This window comes from Chlorocebus sabaeus, chromosome 21 (genome assembly GCF_047675955.1).
Source record: "Chlorocebus sabaeus isolate Y175 chromosome 21, mChlSab1.0.hap1, whole genome shotgun sequence".
Classification (NCBI taxonomy): Eukaryota; Metazoa; Chordata; class Mammalia; order Primates; family Cercopithecidae; genus Chlorocebus; species Chlorocebus sabaeus.
The window spans coordinates 113323625-113346104 of record NC_132924.1 but is presented as its reverse complement, the minus strand read 5'-3'; the positions used below and the strand labels follow the sequence as shown (position 1 = coordinate 113346104).

General features: G+C 44.6%; 1 long non-coding RNA gene and 1 other non-coding gene across 4 annotated transcripts; both read right to left on the bottom strand.

The window, feature by feature from the left end:
- Positions 1 to 1514: 1514 nt before the first annotated feature.
- LOC103227010 (uncharacterized) lies at positions 1515 to 21110 on the bottom strand. 3 transcript variants are annotated; one of them, XR_005238157.2, is made up of 5 exons: positions 20296 to 21110; positions 19640 to 19680; positions 5790 to 6197; positions 2822 to 2957; positions 1515 to 2599 (listed from the first exon to the last, which is right to left on the bottom strand). It is a non-coding gene; the product is annotated as an uncharacterized lncRNA (long non-coding RNA). The 3 variants fall into 3 exon arrangements; XR_495069.3 differs by lacking the exon at positions 2822 to 2957; XR_012090080.1 differs by lacking the exon at positions 19640 to 19680.
- On the bottom strand, positions 20553 to 20715 carry LOC119621642 (U1 spliceosomal RNA). Its single transcript, XR_005238186.2, has one exon. It is a non-coding gene; the product is annotated as a U1 spliceosomal RNA (small nuclear RNA).
- Positions 21111 to 22480: the final 1370 nt, after the last annotated feature.

Sequence of the window (22480 nt, the reverse complement as noted above, 5' to 3'; positions counted from 1 at the left end):
AGAAGAGAGAAGCCCCACCTCCAAGTCTTTTCCTAGAACCTGCCAGGTGTTCTCCATCTTGCCTTCCCTGATTCTCTGATACCTGCTGGGATCTTAGCCTCAGCGTCAGGTATTTTCTTCAGCTTAGTCGGCTACAATTTCAGATATATTTATTTGGTTTGTTTGATTTCACCTTGGGACTTCTTTTCCCACCTGCAAATGGTTCTGATCCTTGCTTTCAGGCACCACAACCAAGGATAACAAATGTTCTCGTGGCACCAGGGAACCTTCCAGCCAGGACTGCTCTCCACAGACTGAGAGGTTAGGTTAGAGAATTTGTAGGAAAGAGAAAGGCTTCTAAGGGGGAGAGATTTAGCTTTGTTCTACTGCATATATTAGTTATTATATATTAAACTATTCATGTGCTATCACTTAACATATACTAATTTATATATACACACACACACAAGGCTATAGCCGGCCAGGTGTGGTAGCTCATGCCTGTAGTCCCAGCACTTTGGGAGGCCGAGGCAGGCGGATCACCTGAGGTCAGGAGTTCAAGACCAGCCTGGCCAACATGGAGAAACCCTGTCTCTACTAAAAATACAAAAGTTAGCCAGGCATAGTGGCGCATGCCTGTAATCCCAGCTACTCAGGAAGCTGAGGCAGGAGAATCGCTTGAACCCAGGAGGCAGAGGTTGCAATGAGCCAAGATCACGCTACTGTACTCTAGCCCGAATGACAGAGTGATACTTCATCTCCAAAAAACAAACAAACAAACAAACAAAAAATGCTATAGTTTCAGTTGATGGGAGGGCAAGCAATGAAAGAATTGATTCAGGCAGGGATCCTCAGTGGGTAGCAAGACCACAGGTGAAAAGTAGCTGAGACAGAGAGTATCTGGATGGTGCCAAAATATCACCCTGCAAAATTACTTACTAATTCACAGAGGAATATAGTTACTTTACCAAATAAAAATCTACAATCAAGTGACCAAATTTAACATCATTAATTAGAGGGTCTACAAGATATTATGGGATTCCTGATGTCATGCAATGTGAAATGTTCCTGCCCCAAATGTTGACCTTAATCTTTTCCTTTTTTTTTTTTTTTCTTTTTGAGATAGAGTCTCACTCTGTCGCCCAGACTGGCGTGCAGGGGTACAGTCTCGGCTCACTGCAGCCTCCAATTCCCGGGCTCAAGGGATTCTCCTGCCTCAGCCTCCCGAGTAGCTGGGACTACAGGCGTCTGCCACACACCTGGCTAATTTTGTATTTTTAGTAGAGATGGAGTTTCACCATGCTGACCAGGCAGGTCTCGAACTCCTGGCCTCAAGTGATCTGTCTGCCACAGCCTTCCAAAGTGCTGGTATTACAGGTGTGAGCCACTGCGCCCTGCCTGATCACTTTAATTTTTCAACCAATGATCTTGGAGGGAAATAAGCCCCGATGCCCCAAGACATCTGTATTAGTCAATCATTTCTTCAGAGAAACAGAACTAATGGGATGTATGTATATAGAGGGAAAGAGATTTATTTCAAGGAGTTGGTTCATGTGATTATGGAGGCTGAGAAGTCCCAAGATCTGCAGTTGGCAAGTTGGAGACCCAGAAGAGCCAATGGTGTAGTTCCAGTCTGACTCAGGCAGGAGGAATTCACTCTGACTCTCAGGAGGGTCAGCCCTTTTGTCCTATTCAGGTCATCAACTGACCGGTTGAGGCTCCCCCGTCATTAGGGAGGGCGTCTGCTTTAATCAGTCTACAGATGTAAATGTCATTGTCACCCAGAAACACCCTCGCAGACATATCCTGAATAATGTTTGACATTAACTTTAATTAAATTAATGTTGACACATAAAATTAACCATCACTGCATCCTTTGTAACAATGTTTTTTCTTTTTACTTTTTAAATGTGGTTATTATAAAGTTTTTCTTTGTCTTAATTTTTTTTTTGTTTCTATAGGCTATTGGAGAACAGATGGTGTTTGGTTACATAAGTCCTGTAGTGGTGATTTGTGAGATTTTCGTGCACATATAACCCAAGCAGTACACAATGCACCCAATTTGTAGTCTTTTATCCTTCACCCCCTTCCTACTTTTTCCCTGAGTCCCCCAAATCCATTGTGTCATTCTTATGCCTTTGCATCCTCATAGCTTAGCTCCCACTTATGAGTGAGAAAATACAATGTTTGATTTTCCATTCCTGAGTTATATCACTTAGAATAATAGTCTCCAATCTCATCCAGCTTGCTGTAAATGCCATTAATTCATTCCTTTTAATGGCTGAGTAGTATTCCATTGTATAGATATACCACAGTTTCTTTATCTACTCATTGATTAATGAGCATTTGGGTTAGTTCCACATTTTTGCAATTGCAAATTGTGCTGCTATAAACATGCATGTGAAAGTATCTTTTTCATATAATGACTTCTTTTCCTCTGGGTGGATACTCAGTAGTGGGATTGCTGGATCAAATGGTAGTCCTACTTTTAGTTCTTTAAGGAATCTCCTGTGTGTAACAAACTGAGTTCTCTCCTATGCATCTTGAATGGTTCTAGTATAACTAGTCATTCAGTCTTTCTATATTCTGTAGTTCACATGAGGGACCCCGGCTCAGAAATCTGTTTGGAAGAAATAAAAAGATAGAGGGATAAGTTAAATGGTACTACAAGAAAACAATCAGAAAAATCCAGAATGTGGAATATTTTTCAAAACCACTAACATAGTTTCTTTTAAAAGTCAATGTAAAAAAAAAAAATATATATATATATATATACACACACACAAATTCTATATATATAAATTTTAAAATAAACTTTTATAAAATAGAGAAAGGGTCTCACAATGTTACCCAGGCTGGTCTCGAACTCCTGGGCTCAAGTGGTCCTTCCACCTTGGCCTCCCAAAGTGCTGGGTTTACAGGTATGAGCCACTGTGCCTGGTCACTTATGTAACTTCTTTGGGCCATACTTTCCTCATCTGTAAAATGGACAGAATATCATCTACCTTGCAGAGCTACCGAGAAGATGAAAGATACTGAATATAACGCTCTTGGTACAATGCCTAGACACAACGGATGGTAGCTATTATTACTTGTGCTGGTTTTTGGGAAACCAATAAAGGTGACCAAAATGCAGTGTAAGGGAAATACAGGTAAATATGAAAGGACTCTGCCTTACTCCAGAATATGGAGTACTAGATAAAAGCACAGGAGCAGAGAGTTCAGAAAACCAAAACAAAACCCATAAGCCATAAAAAATATTGAAAAATTTGACTATGTAAAAAATAGAAATTGGGGCCAGATGCGGTGGCTCACGCCTGTAATCCCAGCATTTTGGGAGGCCGAGGCAGGCAGATCACGAGGTCAGGAGATCAAGACCATCCTGGCTAACAAGGTGAAACCCCGTCTCTACTAAAAATACAAAAGAATTAGCTGGGCATGGTGGCGGGCCCTGGTAGTCCCAGCTACTCGGGAGGCTGAGGTAGGAAAATGATGTGACCTGGGAGGCGGAGCTTGCAGTGAGCAGAGATCGCACCACTGCACTCCAGCTTGGGTGACAGAGCGAGACTCCGTCTCAAAAAAAAAAAAAAGAAAAATAGAAATTAGGCCGGGTGGTTCATGCCTGTAATCCCAGCACTTTGGGAGGCCAAGGTGGGCGGATCACCTGAGGTCGGGAGTTCGAAACCAGCCTGACCAACATGGAGAAACCCCATCTCTACTAAAAATATAAAATTAGCCGTGCTGGCACATTGCCTGTAATCGACAGGCTGAGACAGGAAAATTGGTTGAACTCGGGAGACAGGGGTTGCAGTGAGCTGAGATCACACCATTGCAGCACTCCAGCCTGGGCAACAAGAGCAAGACTCCTCTCAAAAAAAAAAAAAAGAAATTCTGCAAGGCAAAAATCACTACAAACAAAGTCAAATAAAGAACAAACTGAAAAAGAAACAAAGAACAAAGAAAAAGAAAAAATTTTCTTTTTCTTTCTTTTTTTTTTTTTTGAGATGGAGTCTCACTCTGTTGCCCAGGCTGGAGTGCAGTGTGTGATCTGGGCTCACTGCAACCTCTGCCTCCTGGGTCCAAGCGATTCTCCTTCCTCGGCCTCCCGTGTAGCTGGGATTACAGGCATGCACCACCATGCCCAGCTAATTTTTCTATTTTTAGTAGAGACGGGGTTTCAACATATTGGTCAGGCTGGTCTTGAACTCCTGACCTCATGATTCACCCGCCATGATTCGCCTGCAGTGCTGGGATTACAGGCGTGAGCCACCGTGCCTGGCCGAATATTTTCAATTTATATCAAGCAGAGCTCATGTCCTTACTGAGGAAAGACATCCATACATTAGGAGAATGACCTGCAAAAAGCCTAGGGAGGCCGGGCCGGGGGGTTCACGCCTGGAATCGCAGCCCTGCGAGAAGCCGAGGTGGGCAGATGGCTTGAGCCCAGGAATTCAAGACCAGCCTGGGCAACATGGTGAAACCTTCTCTCTACAAAAATACAACAATTATCTGGGCGTGGTGGCATGTGCCTACAGTCCCAGCTACTTGGGAGGCTGAGATGGGAGGATTGCTTAAGCCTGGCAGATTGACGCTGCAGTGAGCCGTGATTGAGCCACTGCACTCCAGCCTGGGCGACAGAGCAAGTCCCTGTCTTGAAACAAAACAAGCCTACAAAAAGGGAGCCCAGAGAACATAAGTTCCAAGGTTTCTCCAGGCCCTTCCAGAGGCCCCCATCGGGATACAAGGCAGTGGGACAGATAGTTCTTTAGGCTTCATAATGTCCCAGCTGAAATACCTCTCTACAGCCTCCATATCCCTCTTCTCTGGATTTTATACTAAGTCCTCTTCAGACACATATTAGGAACCAATAAATATCTGTTGAGTGATTTCACATGTTAGAGTGCACTTGTTTCCTAGGGCTGCCACTACCCAAGTGCCACAGGCTGGTTGGCTTAAAACAATGGAAAATTCTCTCTCACTGTTCTGGAGGCTAGAAGTTGGAAATCAAAGTGTCAGGAGAGCTATGCTCCCCCTGAAGGCTCTAAGTGGGAGGGCCTTCCTTACCCCTTCCTAGCCTCTGATGGCCCAGGCATCCTCGTCTTATGGCAGCATCGCCCTTCCCTCTGCTTCCCTCTTCACACAGTCATATTCCCTGTGTCTTTGCGTCTCTCTGTGATATCTCCTCATCATATAAGGACACCAATTGTTAGATTTAGGGTCCACCTAAATTTACATCCATAATGACTGCATCTCAAGATCCTTAACTAATGACATCTGCAAAGACTTTTAAAAATAAGACCAGGCCAGGCACGGTCGCTCACACCTGTAATCCCAGCACTTTGGGAGGCCGACGTGGGCAGATCACAAGGTCAAGAGATAGACTATCCTGGCCAACATGGTGAAACCCCATCTCTACTAAAAATACAAAAATTAGCTGGGCGTGGTGGCACACACCTGTGGTCCCAGCTACTTGGGAGGCTGAGGTTGCAGTGAGCTGAGATTATGCCACTGCACTCTAGCCTGGTGATAGAGTAAGACTCTGTCTCAAAAAAATAAAAAAAATATCATATTCTAAAGTTCTGGGTGGATGTGAATGTATTTTGTGGGCAGGAGGTGAACACTACTCAACCTGCTACACAGAGCTTTTTCAGTTGCAAATGACAGGAAACCTCATTTAAGGAGCTTAAATAAATGATTATTGGCAATGCTAGCAAAATATATCTAGTATGTTACCCTGAACAATATCAGGCTTTGATGAGGTTACAAGTCCATCTCTAAACTAATCACTGCAGCCAGGCCAGAGACTGTACCTGAGCTTTTGAGCCAGGGGTAGATTCAGTTCCACTGAAAGCACACAGACTGAGGAGGTTGTCTGCAGACACCATTACCAGGAGAAGGGGGAGCCGGTGCTAGGTGGTAGAAAATATAGTCATCCGCTAGCATGGTCTTCCTCCACAGTCAGTCAGCTCTTGGGCAGCAGTGACTCTTCTCATATCTGTATTCCAGGGACTTGAAGAACAGCAGGCCTTCAAATAAATATTTCCTGAGTTGTTTTTGAATTTTTAACATCATTCAGTCTCCAAGGGCTTCATTCACGGTAAATCTGCGATCCAGCGTCTGATCCAGGGCCAGCCTTCCCCACGGAGGCACTGTCCTTTGTAAGGCCCTTCTAGATAGACCGGCTGGCCATCTGTTGTGTAACCATTCATTCTTCAAAACTTCCATAAAAGAGAAGCAAGAAAGAAGGGTTTGGATCTTGTTAGGGTCAAAGAAGGGCAGGAGAGAAATACAAGTGGTAGATGAAACTGAGCATCAAAGAAATACTTCCCCACTTTCCCCTTGGTTCTAACACGCACACACAAATCTCATTATCTGCAGGGTTGGAGTATTGTTACCCTCACATACCCTGGAGCCCTGGTGGAGAATACAGGATTCTGGGTTTAGGCATGTGTCATTCAGTGGTTTAGGCCTGAAATATTGTGCCTTAAACACCCACAGAGGGGCCTTATATCCCAAACACCAGAAGAGCCAATGCCCAGAGGGTGAAATCAGACAGCCCTTAAGCTAGATGAAGCTGGAATTGGTAACCACACTGTGGAGTTTAATTTGCTGACCTAGATGTAGTTTGCAGCCCACAAAATCTCATACCACAGCAAAGCTTTTTCTTGTGCTGAGACAGCTGGCTGAGCGTGATGTTGCAATGACTCAGTTCTCAGTAAAGGGTCTGAAGAAATTAGGGGCAGGGCTACAGCCCCAAGACCACAGCCCCAAGAGACCTTCCTGTTTATTCCATGGGTGAAAGAAGGGGAACCTTCTGTTTGTGGGCACTGGTATTTCATTAGAAGAGACAAGGCTGGGCTCTGGGTTTGAGCTGTGTGTACACAGTCAACACATGACAGTCAGACAATTATACTCAGAGTGAGAATTCATACCTGGCCACACAGGCCAAAAGCATCTCTAAAAGCTGTTCTTAGGCTGGGCGCGGTGGCTCACGCCTGTAATCACAGCACTTTGGGAGGCCAAGGCGGGTGGATCATGAGGTCAGGAGTTCGAGACCAGCCTGGCCAACATGGTGAAACTCTGTCTCTACTAAAAATACAAAAATTAGCCGGGCGTGGTGGTGCACGCTTGATGTCCCAGCTACTCAGGAGGCAGAGGTTGCAGTGAGCCGAGATCATACTACTGCACTCCAGCCTGAGCGAAAGAGCAAGACTCCATCTCAATAAATAAATAAATAAATAAATAAAAGCTGTTCTTAAAACTATGTGAATCAAATCATATTTTTTCCTTGACTTCCATTTTAAAATTGGACATAGGTTTATATGAGGAGGCCTAATTCAAGAAAACCAGAGTTGAAAACTCTGGGGACTAAGAGGACTTCCCATTAAACATAGCCGACTGAGCATGTGCATACTGCTGGGCCTCCTCCCAAAACCCACCAAAATGTGAGTCCAGAGACTTTTTTTTAAAAAGCATAGGTCCATTAGAGAGGTAAGAGCAGAGAGAGGCATCAAAAAAATGTTTAAGCTGGAAATTTGATTGAGAGATAATGAACCTCACATACCAGAGTACAAGGTCTCAAAATGGGGAAGCCAAGAAAACAAGCCAACCCATGCCTCTGAAACACCCCCAAAGGCCTAGGAATTGGAGGCACCAGAAACTTCTGAAAAGGCATGGCTGTGGCTGAAAACTAGAGCACTGATTAAAAGTTTTCTTCCAGCCTGGGCAACATAGTAAGACCCCATCTCTACAAAAAACACAAAAATTAGCCAGGTGTGGTGGTGCACACCTGTGGTCCCAGCTACTCAGGAGGCTGAGGCAGGAGGATCACTTGAGTCCAGGAGATTGAGGCTGCAGTGAGTCAAGCTCGGTTCACTGCACTCCAGCCTAGGCAACAGGGCAAGAAAAAAATAAAAATAAAAAGTTTTCTTAAGCAATAGTTAAGGCTGGGCACGGTGGCTCACGCCTGTAATCCCAGCACTTTGGGAGGCTGAGGCGGGTAGATCACTTGAGGTCAGGAGTTTAAGACCAGCCTTGCCAGCATGGTGAAACCCCATTTCTACTAAAAATATAAAAATTAGCCAGGCATGGTGATGCATGCCTATATTCCCAGCTATTCAGGAGGCTGAGGCAGGAGAATCATTTGAACCTGGGAGGCAGAGGTTGCAGTAAGCCAAGATGGTGCCACTATACTCCAGCCTGGGCCACAGAGTGAGACTCATCTCAAAAAAAAAAAAAAAAGATAGTTAATCCCTGCAATTCTTCCCTTAGCCTATGCAACAAGCTACTACCTTCTCTCAGCCTTCATCAGAGACGGACCACTTATTGTATGGGGAGTTTGAGTTAGAGGAACTTTGGACTTAGGAACAACTGAAGGTGGAAGATTAGTACCAAAGAAGAGGGATGAAATGAAAGTCAATGTACCAGCCAGTGAACCCGTGCTGTCCTCACATTTGACTCCTAGACACTGGTAGGCATATTTATAACTATGGGGAGGGAGTTCAGAGAACTCCCCTAGAAAACTGACCACCAAAAGAAGAGACATGGAAAAGTATCATAAGGGAGTCCCCTAAGAATGACTGGCCCCTGTCTGATCACCCCATTCTAAAATCACTCCATCATACATGAAAATCTTTTTTTTGTTTTGCTTTGTTTGTTCTGTTTCATTTTGAGACAGAGTCTCGCTCTGTCATCCCGGCTGGAGTGCAGTGGTACAATCTCGGCTCACTGTAACCTCTGCCTCCCTGGTTCAAGTGACTCTCCTGCTTCAGCCTCCTGAGTAGCTGGGATTACAGGCACGTGCCACCACGCCCAGCTAATGTTTGTATTTTTAGTAGAGATGGGGTTTCACCATGTTGGTCAGGCTGTTCTTGAACTCCTGACCTCGTGATCCACCCGCCTCAGCTTCCCAAAGTGCCAGGATTATAGGCGTGAGACACCACGCCAGGCCTGTTTTGTTTTTTGAGATGGAGTTTCACTCTTGTTGCTCAGGCTGGAGTGCAAGGGTGCAATCTTGGCTCACTGCAACCTCCGCCTCCCAGGTTCAAGCAATTATCCTGCCTCAGCCTCCCGAGTAGCTGGGATGCGCCACCACGCCTGGCTAATTTTGTACTTTTAGTGGAGATAGGGTTTCACCATGTTGGTCAGGCTGGTCTCGAACTCCCAAACTCAGGTGATCTGCCTGCCTCAGCCTCCCAAAGTGCTGGGATTACAGGTGTGAGCCACCACATCCGGCCCTACTAATTTTGTATTTTCAGTAGAGACGGGGTTTCACCATGTTAGTCAGGCTGGTCTCAAACTCCCGACCTCAGGTGATCCACCTGCCTCACGCTCCCAAAGTGCTGGGATTACGGGTGTGAGCCACCACGCGCCTGGACGCAAATCTTTTTTAAACCAGGGTTTTCGTATGTAATTCTCAAATAGGAATAGACAACAAAAAACAGCTACATAATTTATGAAAAGTCTCTATCATGAGAGACAGAGATCAAAACAAGCAAACAGAAAAAAAGAAGAACCTACACAGAAGAGAGCCAATAAAGGGAGCAGAAGAAAAACAAACAAACAAACAAACAACCACACAACAATACATATGCTCAGAGATATAAAAGTAGATTTTTATGTCCATGAAAAATAAGAATAGGATTATCTCCATTGGATTCTGCAGAAGCAGATGCTGAAACAGTTTGCAGTGTGAGATATTTCTTAGGGATCAACTGTTACGGAAAGGGTGAGGAGGAAACAGAATCAGGCTTAGGGAGAAGTCAAGTGATGATACAGGACTCAGGAAGCCCTGGCCAACTCAGGAGGAGCATACAGCAGCATACATCACGGTTGTTCTGGGTTGGGCCAAAATTGCCAGGCATTTGTATCCTGGTCTTGATCAGTTGTTGGACTAGCCTGGGATAGGTGTGCCCTTAAGCAGGGCAGCTGCAGCCAAGGCAGTCCCGAGAAAGAGCTGACAGCAAGGTCAATGTGTGCTCCCTGAAGGTGGATCTGCACACTGCCCAAGGATATTGTTTCTTTCTTTTTCTTTCTTTTTTTTTCTTTTTTTGAGACAGAGTCTTGCTCTGTCACCCAGGCTGGAGTGCTGTGGTGCTCACTGCAACCTCCGCCTCCTAGGTTCAAGGGATTTTCCTGCCTCAGCCTCCCGAGTAGCTGGGATTACAGGCATGTGCCACCACGCCCAGCTAATTTTTGTATTTTTAGTAGAGGTGGGGTTTCGCCATGTCAGCCCTGCTGATCTTGAACTCCTGACCTCAGGTGATCCACTGGCCTTGGCCTCCCAAAGTGCTGGGATTACAGGCATGAACCACTGCACCCGGCCAATATTGTTTCTTAAAACTGCATATTCAACGAATAAAAGCATTCAAGGAAGGTTGAGCTGTGATAGTAGAAACTAAAAAATCAAGAGGTCAGGTGTGGTGGCTCATGCCTGTAATCCCAACACTTTGGAAGGCTGAGGCAGGAGGATATCTTGAGCCTAGGAATTCAAGACCAGACTGGGCAACATAGTGAGACCCTGTCTCTACAAAAAATAAAAAATTTGTCAGGCATGGTGGCACATGCCTGTTGTCCCACCTACTTGGGAGGCTAAGGTAGGAGGATTGCTTTAGACTGGAAGTTTAAGGCTGCAGTGAGCTATGATCACACCACTGCATCCTAGCTTGGGTGACAGAGTGAGACCCTGTCTCAAAAAAAAAAAGAAAAGAAAAGTCAGAAGATAAAGTTGAAAAAAATTGCAGAAAGTAAGGAAAAAGGGTCAGAAAATAGGAGAAAGACAGTTAGAAAATCAGAGACCTTTTAAATCAATTTAGGAAGTCTGACATTTGAGCAATTGGAGTTCCATAAAGAGAGAATACAGAAAATGGAAAGGAGGAAATAATGTTTTACAAAATAACAGTAATTCAAGAAAAAACTTCTAAAATGGAAGACCATATGTTTCTAGATTGAAAGGGCCTACCCGAGTATCCAAGGCAATGAATGGAAAAAAAATCGCTACCAAGGCACAACATTGTGAAATTTCAGAACAACTATGAATAAGAAGATCTAAAAAGCTTCCAGGATAAAAAAAAAAAAATAGCAGGTTATGTACTACGGATCAGAAGTGGCAATAGCTTTCCTCTTCTCAAGCACAACGCTGGAAGCCGGAATGTGATGAATTCAAAGCTAACATGCAAGTGTGAATGAAGCATGAAGGCATTTTGAGAAATGTAAGCTTTCAAAATTTTAACCTCGCAAGCAGCCTTCCTTTTTTTATTTTATTTTTTATTTGAGATGGAGTCTCGCTCTGTCCCCCAAGGCTGGAGAGGTGTAATCTGTGCTCACTGCGACCTCCACCTCCCGGGTTCAAGTGATTCATGTGCCTCAGCCTCCCAAGGAGCTGGGATCACAGGTGTGCACCACTGCACTTGGCTAAGTTTTGTATTTTTAGTAGAGACAGGGTTTTGCCATGTTGGACACGCTGGTCTTGAACTCCTGGCCTCAAGTGATCCACCTGCCTCAGCCTCCCAAAGTGCTGGGATTACAGGCAGAAGCCACCACACCCAGCCCAAACAGCTTTTCTCAGGAAACTATAGGATGATATACTCCATGAAAATGAAGGAATAAATAAAGAGGAAGCCTTGAAGGCCAGGAAATGGGAAGAGAGCAGAGTTGGGAGCAGGAGGATAGCGATGGAGGACTTGAGGATGTCTCCTAGAAAAACACATGAAACCAGCAGACAACCTGCTATGTCTAAATACAGTGAGCAAAGATTTACATTTCCAGTAGAGTGTGGAGAAGAATTGGCAATAGGTACATAGGCAGTTGAACAAATACAAAGTGAGACAATATTTATCTTCAGGGAAAACAAGAAAAAGTTTGTACCAGATAGGAAATATAATCATGTTACACTTTACAGCTCAGCCATGAATAATGGTTGCATTGTCAGAATAAACACTGGCTACTGATTAAACCAGAAATTGCAACACAAGCAAATTAGGAGGATAGGGGAAGAGAAGATATATGATAGCTAAATCCTTGTTTTCCAAAGAAGGAAGACAGCAGATAATAAATGCAACGGAGAAAACCAGAGAAGCTGGTGAAAGCTAAAAAGAGGCTGCTTCTGATAATCAAGGGTGGGAATAGTGGGGAAGGAATTGCTTGCTTTAAGATTTTAAAGATTATTTTACTTTTCAAATAATGCAAATGTGTTATCTGTTAATAACTAAAGAAAGATCATTATTGAATTACAGAAGAAGTTAAACTAGTAGTGGCTATTATTTGTTGAGTGCTTACAATATGCCAGAAACCATGGTAGGCATTTTACTGATAGTATCTTATTTATTTATTTGTTCATTTATTTGAGACAGGGTCTTGCTTTGTCACCCAGACCGGAGTGCAGTGGCACAATCACGGCTCACTGCAGCCTCAACCTCCTGGGCTTAAGCAATCTTCCCACCTCAGCCTCCTGAGTAGCTGGGACTACATACGTGCACCACCGTACTGGCTAATTTTTTAAATTTTTTGTAGAGATGGGGTTTTGCCTTCTTGGCCAGGCTGGTCTTGAACTCCTGGCCTCAAACGATCTGTCCACCTCAGCCTCTCAAAGTTCTGGGATTACAGGTGTGAGCCACTGTGCCAGGCCTCTAATTTGGTCTCTAAATAAACAAATAAATAAAACAAGATGCCCCATCAGACACTGTAGAGCAGCGATTCCCACCTTTTTCTGCACTTTTGAAAGAAGGACAATGATCATGTACGCTCCTTACTCCCACCTGGAAGTCCAGGGTTACACATAATTCCTCACTGTAAATTCATCCTTTTCTTTCCTACACAAGGAAGAATATCTAAATAAGTTAGTTAAAGTGACATTATTTTTGGAATAACCTAAAATCTTCTCAAACATAATTTTTTAAAAGTAGATCGGCCAGGTGCAGTGGCTCACTCCTGAGATCCCAACACATTAAGGGTCCGAGGCGGGCGGATCACCTGAGGTCAGGAGTTTGAGACCAGCCTGGCCAACATGGTGAAACCCCGTCTCTACTGAAATACAAAAAAAAAAAAAAAATTAGCTGAGTGTGGTGGCGCACACCTGTAATTCCAGCTACTTGGGAGGCTGAGGCATGAGAATCACTTGAACCCAGGAGGCAGAGGCTGCAGTGAGCCAAGATGGCACTCCTGAACTCCGGCCTGGGTGACAGAGGGCGACTCAGTCTCAAAAAATAAAATAAAAATAAAAATAAAATAAAATAAAATAGTAAAATAAAGTAGATATTACAAATCCCAGGATCTTAACTACTGTTAGTAACCAGGTCCCTGTGGCTCACAACCATTGGAGGAAATGCAGCCACACAAGGCCTTGGAGACGTGTCTGCGGCTCCACACTGAGTTGATGGCAGAGCCCAGAGTCCCTGCCTTTTATAGCGTGTGTTAACAGAACAACTGGCTAGGATGTACTTCTACAGATGGTGGCAAGTGCATGAGGCTTGACCATCTGAGCAAGCTTGTCATGGGGCCAGAGCTCTTTCTTTCCCTGTCAGGGCCATTCTTTACAAATGTACCAAAAAAGCTTTTATTGTCAGAGAAAAATAATTCCATTTTGATCTAGATATCGTGTGGAGTCCATTCCTTCAGTAAATTTTTTTTTTTTTGAGATGCAGTCTTGTTCTTGTAGCCCAGGCTGGAGTGCAATGGCACGATCTTAACTCACTGTAACCTCTGCCTTCCAGGTTCAAGTGATTCTCCTGTCTCAGCCTCCTGAGTAGCTGGGATTACAGGTGCCCACCACCACACCTAATTTTTGTATTTTTAGTAGAGATGGGGTTTCGCCATGTTATGGCTCGAACTCCTGACCTCGTGATCTGCCTGCTTCAGCCTCCCAAAGTGCTGGGATCACAGGCATGAGCCACCGCGGCCAGCCAGTAAACATTTTATTGAATATCTATTATGTGTCAGTCAAGGCAATAGCTAGGCTGGGTGTGGCAGCTCATGCCTGTAATCCCTCCTCTTGGGAGGCCGAAGTGAAACCATTGCTTCAGTCCAGGAGTTGGAGACCAGCCTGGTCAATGTAAGGAGACCCTGTCTCTACAAAAAATAAAAAATTAGCCAGGCATAGTGGTGCAAGCCTATAGACCCAGCTACTCATGAGACTGAAGCAGGAGGATTGCTTGAGCAATCCAGGAGGTCGAGGCTACAGTGAGCCATGATGGTGTGACTGCACTCCACTCCAGCCTGGGCCACACAGTGAGACCCTGTCTCAAAATAAAATACAATTTAAAAGGCAATAACTACACCAGTGGTGTAAAAAAATTCTTTTTAAGAAACAAAATCTTTTTTGTTGTTTTTTTAAATAAACACAGTATCTGACATAGACATGCAATATTACAATGGAGATGAAAATAGGGCTGTAGCCACTGAAGGGGGTAGGTAGGGATGGAAGAGATTCATCCTGTCCACTGTGCTTCCTCCTCAACCCGACCTGGGGTCCCACCTAATACTTTGCAGAGCACACTTAGAAAAAAGCTACAAAGCTTTCTACTGACAACTAGCTGGAGCCTGTGGATGTTCGAAATAAATAAATTTACTTTGGATATAATTCCCTTCTGTGACATATATGTCCAATAATAAATTGCTAGACACTGTTACATTGATCAGTGCTCACTGAAATACTCATTATCTTTGTGTGAGAGTGTATGTGTGTGTTGTGTTGGTTGATTTAGTTTTACATACATTTGTACTGTTTCTCAAAAGAACGCATCTTATAATTAGGGTTTGTTGGCAGAAAAAAGGTTGCAGGGGATTTGAATATATCCATTTGGGTTTATAACATTAACCAGTATTTATCAACTTTTGCAGAGCATTAGAAGCACCTGCAAGTTCCTATTAAAAAATAGTAATGCTTGTTAAGAACATGTATTCTTGGCTGGGCACGGTGGCTCACACCTGTAATCCCAGCACTTCGGGAGGCCAACGTGGGTGGATCACTAGGTCAGGAGTTTGAGAACAGCCTCACCAACATGATGAAACCCTGTCTCTACTAAAAATACAAAAATTAGCCAGGTGTGGTGGCACACACCTGTAATCCCAGCTACTTAGGAGGCTGAGGCAGGAGAATTGCTTGAACTTGGGAGGCAGAGGTTGCAGTGAGCCGAGATTGTGCCACTGCACTCCAGCCTGGGCGACAGAGTGAGACTCCGTCTCAAAAACAAACAAACAAACAAACAAACAAAAAAACATATTCTTGGGCCCTGCCTCAGACATATGGAAACGCAACAGGACTGTGGAGGGGGGAATTAGCAGGAATCTATGTTTTTCCTTCAACCTTTTATTTTGAAAATATTCAAACTTACAGAAAAATTGAAAGAATACAGCAACCACCCCATACCTTCTACAAAGATTCCACAATTAACATTTTACCACATTGAGGTTTTTTTTTTTCCCTCTCTCTCTCTATCCCCTCCTTCTTCGCATCTACAGAATTTCTTACTGAGACCTTTGAAGGTATATGTCAGACATCATGACACCGCATTCATGTTGTGGGTTACACTGTGTCCCAATGAAAGAAACGCTGACGTCCTAACCTCTGATACCTTGAATGTGACCTTAGTGGTAAATAGGGTCTTTGCAGAGGTACTCGAAATGAAGTCATACTGGATTAGAGTGGGCCCTACATCCAATAACTGCCGTCCTTATAAGGGAGAGAGAGATTTGAAGACACGGAGAGACACACAGGGAAGAAGGCCACCTGATGTTGTCACCAACCAAGGGACGCCAAGGATTGCCAGCAACTACCAGAGGCTGGAAGAGGCAAGGAAGACTCGTCCCTAGAGCCTTCAGACAGAGCATGGCCCCACCAACACCTTGATTTTGGACTTGAACTGTGAGAGAAGAAATTTCTGTGTTGCAAACTACCCGGCTTGTGGCAATTTATTACCGCAGCCCTAGGAAACTAATACAACTCCTGAATACAGGTGTTACCTAAATGTGGACATTTAGTGGGACTCGGGGTATTCTCCCCATAACCAATATCATTAGCACGCCTAAGAAAATTAACAATAATTTTATGATATCCAATCCATAATCAGATATATCCAATTGTTCTCAAAATATCTTTTATAGATATTTTTCCTTTTTTTTGATCCAGGATCCAATCAAAGTATCTTACATGCTTTTGATTATTATGTCTCTCTAATTTCTTTTATTCTAAAACAATTCATCATAAAAAATGACTTCTCGATGTATCCAGGTTTTAAAGAAAAAAATTATTCTCAAGCAGTAAGTAGGAAAGACTTAATTCAAGACTATTGCAATAGGAGTGCTGCGATAGGGGAGTGCGGTCTGCCTCAGCTCCGAGTATAAGGACAAGTGGGGGTTCACAGCCAAAGAGCAGGATGAGGGATCAGTGGACGGGAAATTACTAACAGGAATTTCCTGGTCTTGAACTCCCAACCTCAGGTGATCTGCCCGCCTCGGCCTCCCAAAGTGCTAGGATTACAGGTGTGAGCTACCACGCCTGCCTTTTTTTTTTTTTTGAGACAGAGTCTCGCTCTGTCCTTTCCCATTAATTCTAAATTGCCAATAATCATAGTTTAGAATGAGCTTGATCGACCCATGATGGGAGACATCAAGCGTAGGTGATTCTTGCTAAAGACAGGCTAAGGGCTTAGATATCAAGGAAGCGGGGTGAGGTGCTTGATCAGATAGCTAGGGTGGAGGGATGATTTGGCAGGATTCTTTGTAAGACTGGCTGGGCAGACCAAAGACAAGATGGGGGCCAAGGTCCAGGCCTAGTTGAAAAGAGGGCTCAGAGGAGTCTGACTAAACTTTGGTTAGGGAGACGGCCTTTGTCACAGGTTGGTTGTCTCATAGTATGCTCCACACTGTGCATTTGTCTTTTCTTTTCTTTTTTTTTTTTTTTTTGAGATGGAGTTTTGCTGTTGTTGCCAGACTGGAGTGCAATAGCGTGATATCAGCTCACCGCAACGTCCGCCTCCTGGGTTCAAGTAATTCTCCTGCCTCAGCCTCCGGAGTAGCTGGGATTACAGGCATGCACCACCACGCCCAGCTAATTTTGTATTTTTAGTAGAGACGGAGTTTCTCCGTGTTGGTCAGGCTGGTCTCAAATTCCTGACATCAGGTGATCCGCCTGCCTCAGCCTCCCAAAGTGCTGGGATTACAGGCGTCAGCCACCACACCCGGCCTTACATTTGTCTTTTCATCCTTTTGGTGGGATTTAACTTGTTCCTCTATCACCATTAAGTCATGAGGCTTGATTAGATTTATGTTTATCACATATGGCAGGAATAATTCATAGGTGGTAGTATTAAGTATTTCAGATTACATCACATCACAAAGTGCATAAGTGCATAACAGCTGCACTATTAGCGATGCTTAGTTGTTGTTTTTATTTTTATTTTTGGAGACGGGGTCTTTCTCTATTGCCTAGGCTGGTGTGCAGTGGCATGATCATAGCTCACTCACTAAAGTCTTGAACTCCTGGGCTCAAGCAATCCTCCCACCTCGACCTCTGTAGTAGCTGGGACTGCAGATAAGTGCCACCCATGCCTGGCTAATTTTTTTATTTTTTGGTAGAGACAGAGTCTCACTATGTCATCAAGGCTGGTCTCGAACTCCAGGCCTTAAGCAATCTTCCTGCCTCAGTCTCCAACGTGGTGGGATCACAGGCATGAGCCACTGTGCCTGGCTGAGTTTGATCACTTTGGTAAGGTGAGGACCACCAGCTCTCTCCATTGAAAAAGGCAATTTTCCCTTTGGTAATTTGCAAGTCATCTGCAGGTAATACTTTAGCCCAATGTGAGTATCTTGCTCTGCAATAACCTTTTGTCCAGTGGTTTCATCAAAAATCTTTATTTAATTGGGGGTTTCCAAATAGTGATTTCCAATTCCATCATTCCTTTCAGTTTTATTAGCTGGTATTTCCCTTCCTTTATTCCTCGTTTTGAATATCACTAGAGAGTTTAAAAAATTGTGTTATCAGACCAGGCACGGTGGCTCACGCCTGTAATCCCAGCACTTTGGGAGGCCAAGGTGGTCAGGAGTTTGAAACCAGCCTAGCCAATACGGTGAAACCCCGTCTCTACTAAAAATACAAAAATTAGCCGGGCATGGCGGTGCGTGCCTGCAGTCCCAGCTACCCAGGAGGTTGAGGCAGAACAATCTCTTGAGTCTGGGAAGCGGAGGTTGCAGTGAGTCGAGGTCGTGCCACTGCACTCCAGCCTGGTTGATGGAGCTAGACTCCATCTCAGAAAAAAAAAAAAAAAAATTGTGTTACCAACTATATTGAGTATTTATTTTGATGTTCAGATTGATCTAAATTTGGCCAGTAAAATTTCCTTCAAGCTGGTTGCCGTCTTGGAACACTTCTTTGTCTTCTGGCACAATTTAATGGCCCAGGCTCACTTTCCCTGCCCCAGACTGGGGACCCACCATTCCTCCAAGGGGCAGAAAACATGGTCATCCTCTCAATTACCTAGAGCAATGGTATCACATTCCACCAGCCTGGCCAACATGATGAAATCCCATCGCTACTAAAAAAAATACAAAAATTAGCCGGGCGTGGTAGCGGTGCCTGTAGTTTCAGCTAATTGGGAGGCTGAGGCATGAGAATCGTTTGAAGTCTGGAGGTGGAGGTTGCAGTGAGCTGAGATTGTGCCATTGCACTCCAGCCTGGGTGAAGAGCAAGACTGTCTCAAAAAAAAAAAAAGACAGAAAAAAGAAAAGAAAAAAGAAAACAGAATAATGGTATCACATTCCTTACCTATTTAAAATTAGCTTAATAGTAGCTAAGGTTGATCAAGTGCTGGGCACTGGGCCACATGTTTCCATGTATCCTCATTTAATTCACATGTTGATTCTTTACAGTAGATTATGTTACTTATCCCTATTTGACAGATGAGGAAATCAGGGTGTGGAAAAGTTAAGTAAACTGCCCAGGTCCTCTCAGCTGGCAAGAGGAGGAGCTAGCAAATGGAACTCTAATCATTCTGATGCCAAAGCCCATGCTTGGAACCACCATAATCTACTGACAATTTGGCTACAAAAGAAGAAAACTCCTTCAGCAGCACTGAACTTGATAATATCTACATTTTAAAAAACAACCATGCTTTAAGGTAATAGGTATTAAGCAAAATTTAGGGAAAGCAATCCTTGAGTACAATCTGGAAACTTTCTCATTAATTCCCTTTTTTTTTTTTTTTTTTTGAGCTGGAATCTTGCTCTGTTGCCCAGGCTGGAGTGCAGTGGTGCGATCTTGGCTCAGGTCCAAGCGATTCTCCTGCCTCAGTCTCCTGAGTAGCACATGCCACCATGCCCAGCTAATTTTGTAGTTTTAGTAGAGATGGGGTTTCGCCATGTTAGCCAGGCTGGTCTTGAACTCCTGATCTCAGGTGGTCTGCCCGCCTCGGCCTTCCAAAGTGCTAGGATTACAGGTGTGAGCCACCGTGCCTGCCTTTTTTGTTGTTGTTTTTTTTGGAGACAGAGTCTCGCTCTGTCCTTTCTCATTGATTCTAAATTGCCAATAATCATAGTTTAGAATAATCTTGATCGACCCAGAATATGAGGAGAAAGCTTTCTTAAAACTCAACCAGAAGCCTTATCATGAAGTGAATTGGAGCAGGGACTTTGGACCAAGGGAATGTTGAAAGCCCTTCCTGCTTCTCACCTGCAAGTCTTTTCTGTGCTTCTGAGATGGTCCATTCAGAGCTTAAGTCGTCCAGGGTAATGAAAGTGTTAGTGAGGGAGAAGAGAAAGCTGCTATGATGATGTAACTATGCCAGGTTGTCTTTGTCACAGGGTGCTGGGGAAGGGGATAGGGAGGGGGACACCTGCCAAGTTGGGGGCTGTGACTGCTCGGACAAAGAAGCGTCTTTTTCTGATCTGCACAGAGGTGCAGACAAGCACTGCAGGCTAGCAGAGGCCCGAGCGGAGTCAAGTTCTTTCAGTTTAAAGTTGACTGTTCTAGGTTCAAGGGTGAATGACTTTCTATTATCTCTTAATAAGAGAAAACTTCCTCCTCCCAACAAGAATTTCCAGTTGTGGTTATTAGCCTAGGTGTAACCGAAATTGAAAAGTAATTATATTTCTCTTAGCAGCTAAGGTTGCCTCCAGCAACCTGCCCATGTCCTGCTCTCACTCTCAGGAGGAGAGTCTTTCGCCTTGTATTCCTTTTTTCCCTCCTCCACATGGACTTTAGGGTCCAGTTTTAAGTCCCGGACCTGTTTAGTAATTAGCTTTAATCACAGGGCACGAAGTCTCTGGCCTCTCCATGCTTCCTCCTTCCCTTCCTGGGTCTTAGCCAGGACAGGGAGCAGTACATACCTGAGTACACAGAGCAGTGGTGAGAGGTGTCCCAGGGAGCCATCTCAGGGAACCCATTAAGATAAAGGGGAAGAATAAACAGAAGCAGATGTTCCTTCAGCCCCAGTCCCCAGCCGACTGAAAAACAGGAAGCTGGGATGGCAGCTGATAAGGGCTGTCTCCAGGGCTTGGCCGGGACTCCTTGGAGCCAGGGGCTGGGTTGGGTTTCTCAGTCCTCTTCTCTCCAGGACAGTCTCTTTTTTCTTTTCCTTCATTACTAGGAGAAAGCACACACACAGTCCCCCACTACCACAAATTATGCAGTTGAGGTCCCACATTTGGGGAAATTGCAAGGGTCAGCCCATCCAGAGTGCAATGGATGAGCCTTGCCCTGGGCAGATCATTTTTGTGATCATGGTATCTCCCCCACCAGGTAAGTATCTCCAGGCCAATCTTTTTTCCCTTCCATGGGGACAGGTCAGAGGCACTTTCCCTCCATATGAATACAAATCAAATTGTATTCACATTCTATCATTAATGCCTGCGGCCACTTGAAATTCAAAAGATGGGGCGGTGTCTCAATTCAAAAGTTGGGGCTGGTGTCTCAGCCTGTAATCCCAGCACTTTGGGAGGCCAAGGTAGGTGGATCACTTGAGGTCAGGAGTTCGAGATGAGCGTGGCCAACATGAAGAAACACCATCTCTACCAAAAATATAAAAAATTAACCCAGTGTGATGGCAGGCCCCTGTAATCCCAGCTACTTGAGAGGCTGAGGCAGGAGAATCGCTTGAACCCAGGAGGTGGAGATTGCAGTGAGTCGAGATCACACCACTGCAATCCAGCCCAGCCTGCATGACAGAGTGAGACCCTCTCAAAAAAAAAAAAAAGAAAGAAAGAAATTCAAAAGATGTGAACTTCCAAGGTGGAGACTGCACACATGCACACACATATGTACACGCACACACACATGCATGCACACTATACATGTACATACATGTGCACCCACAGGCACACACATACCATACACTATGCACACGTGTCACACACATGCATGTACACACGTACCATGTACACGCATACACATATACCAAACACACACACGCATGCACATACAAGCCCTCCTCTAGGCTGAGATCTAAAAGCCCTGTGGTTGGCTGGGTGCAGTGGCTCATGCCTGTAATCCCAGCACTTTGGGAGGCCAAGGTGGGAGGATCACCTGAGGTCGGGAGTTCGAGACCAGACCGACCAACACGGTGAAACCCCGTCTCTACTAAAAATACAAAATTAGCTGGGCAGGGTGGCCTGTAATTCCAGCTACTTGGGAGGCTGAGGCAGGAGCATTGCTTGAACCCGTGAGGTGGAGGCTGCAGTGAGCCGAGATCGCACCATTGCACTCCAGCCTGGGCAACAAGAGGGAAACTCTGTCTCAAAATAAATAAATAAATAAATTAATAAAATAAAAATAAAAGCCCTGTGGTGACTCCATTCCTCAGTAGTGATGGTTCCCCAAAATGCCACAGTTCACCCTCCATAAAAGGGGTTGTCCAAGCTTGGAGCTCTCTGGGTCTGGCATTTCCCCTCAGTAAAGTAAGGAGTGTGGACAAGGAAACTTCTATGACCTCTTCCTGTGCTCCAGCATCCTCTGGCCCCAAGGGCTGTTTTCAGCTCCCCACCCGCATATCCTGAAGGATCAAAGGAATCGAAACTTAAGGAATTGGACTTTAAGGCTGTGGTGGCTGGGCTGGAGTGGGAGGTACTTTGCCACGCACCTCTGGCATATCATCCTACAGCAGTGTTTCCCTTTCAAAAGAAAAAATTATTGCAGTGGCTCAGGCCTGTAATCTCAGCATTTTAGGAGGCCGAGGCAGGTGGATCACCTGAAGTCAGGTGTTCAAGACCAGGCTGGCCAACGTGATGAAACCCCATCTCTACTAAAAATACAAAAATCAGCTGGGCATGGTGGCGGGTGCCTGTAATCCCAGCTACTTGGGAGGCTGAGGCAGAAAAATTCCTTGAACCCGGGAGGCAGAGGTTGCAGCGAGCCGAAGATCATGCCATTGTACTCCAGCCCGGGCAACACAGCGAGACTCTGTCTCAAAAAAAAAAAAAAAAAAATTATTATGGACCCCAAGCTGATGAAATCTTTAATATTACCTAAATATGTGTATATTAAAACCTTGGTATGAACACCTTGTGTTGTTAGGTA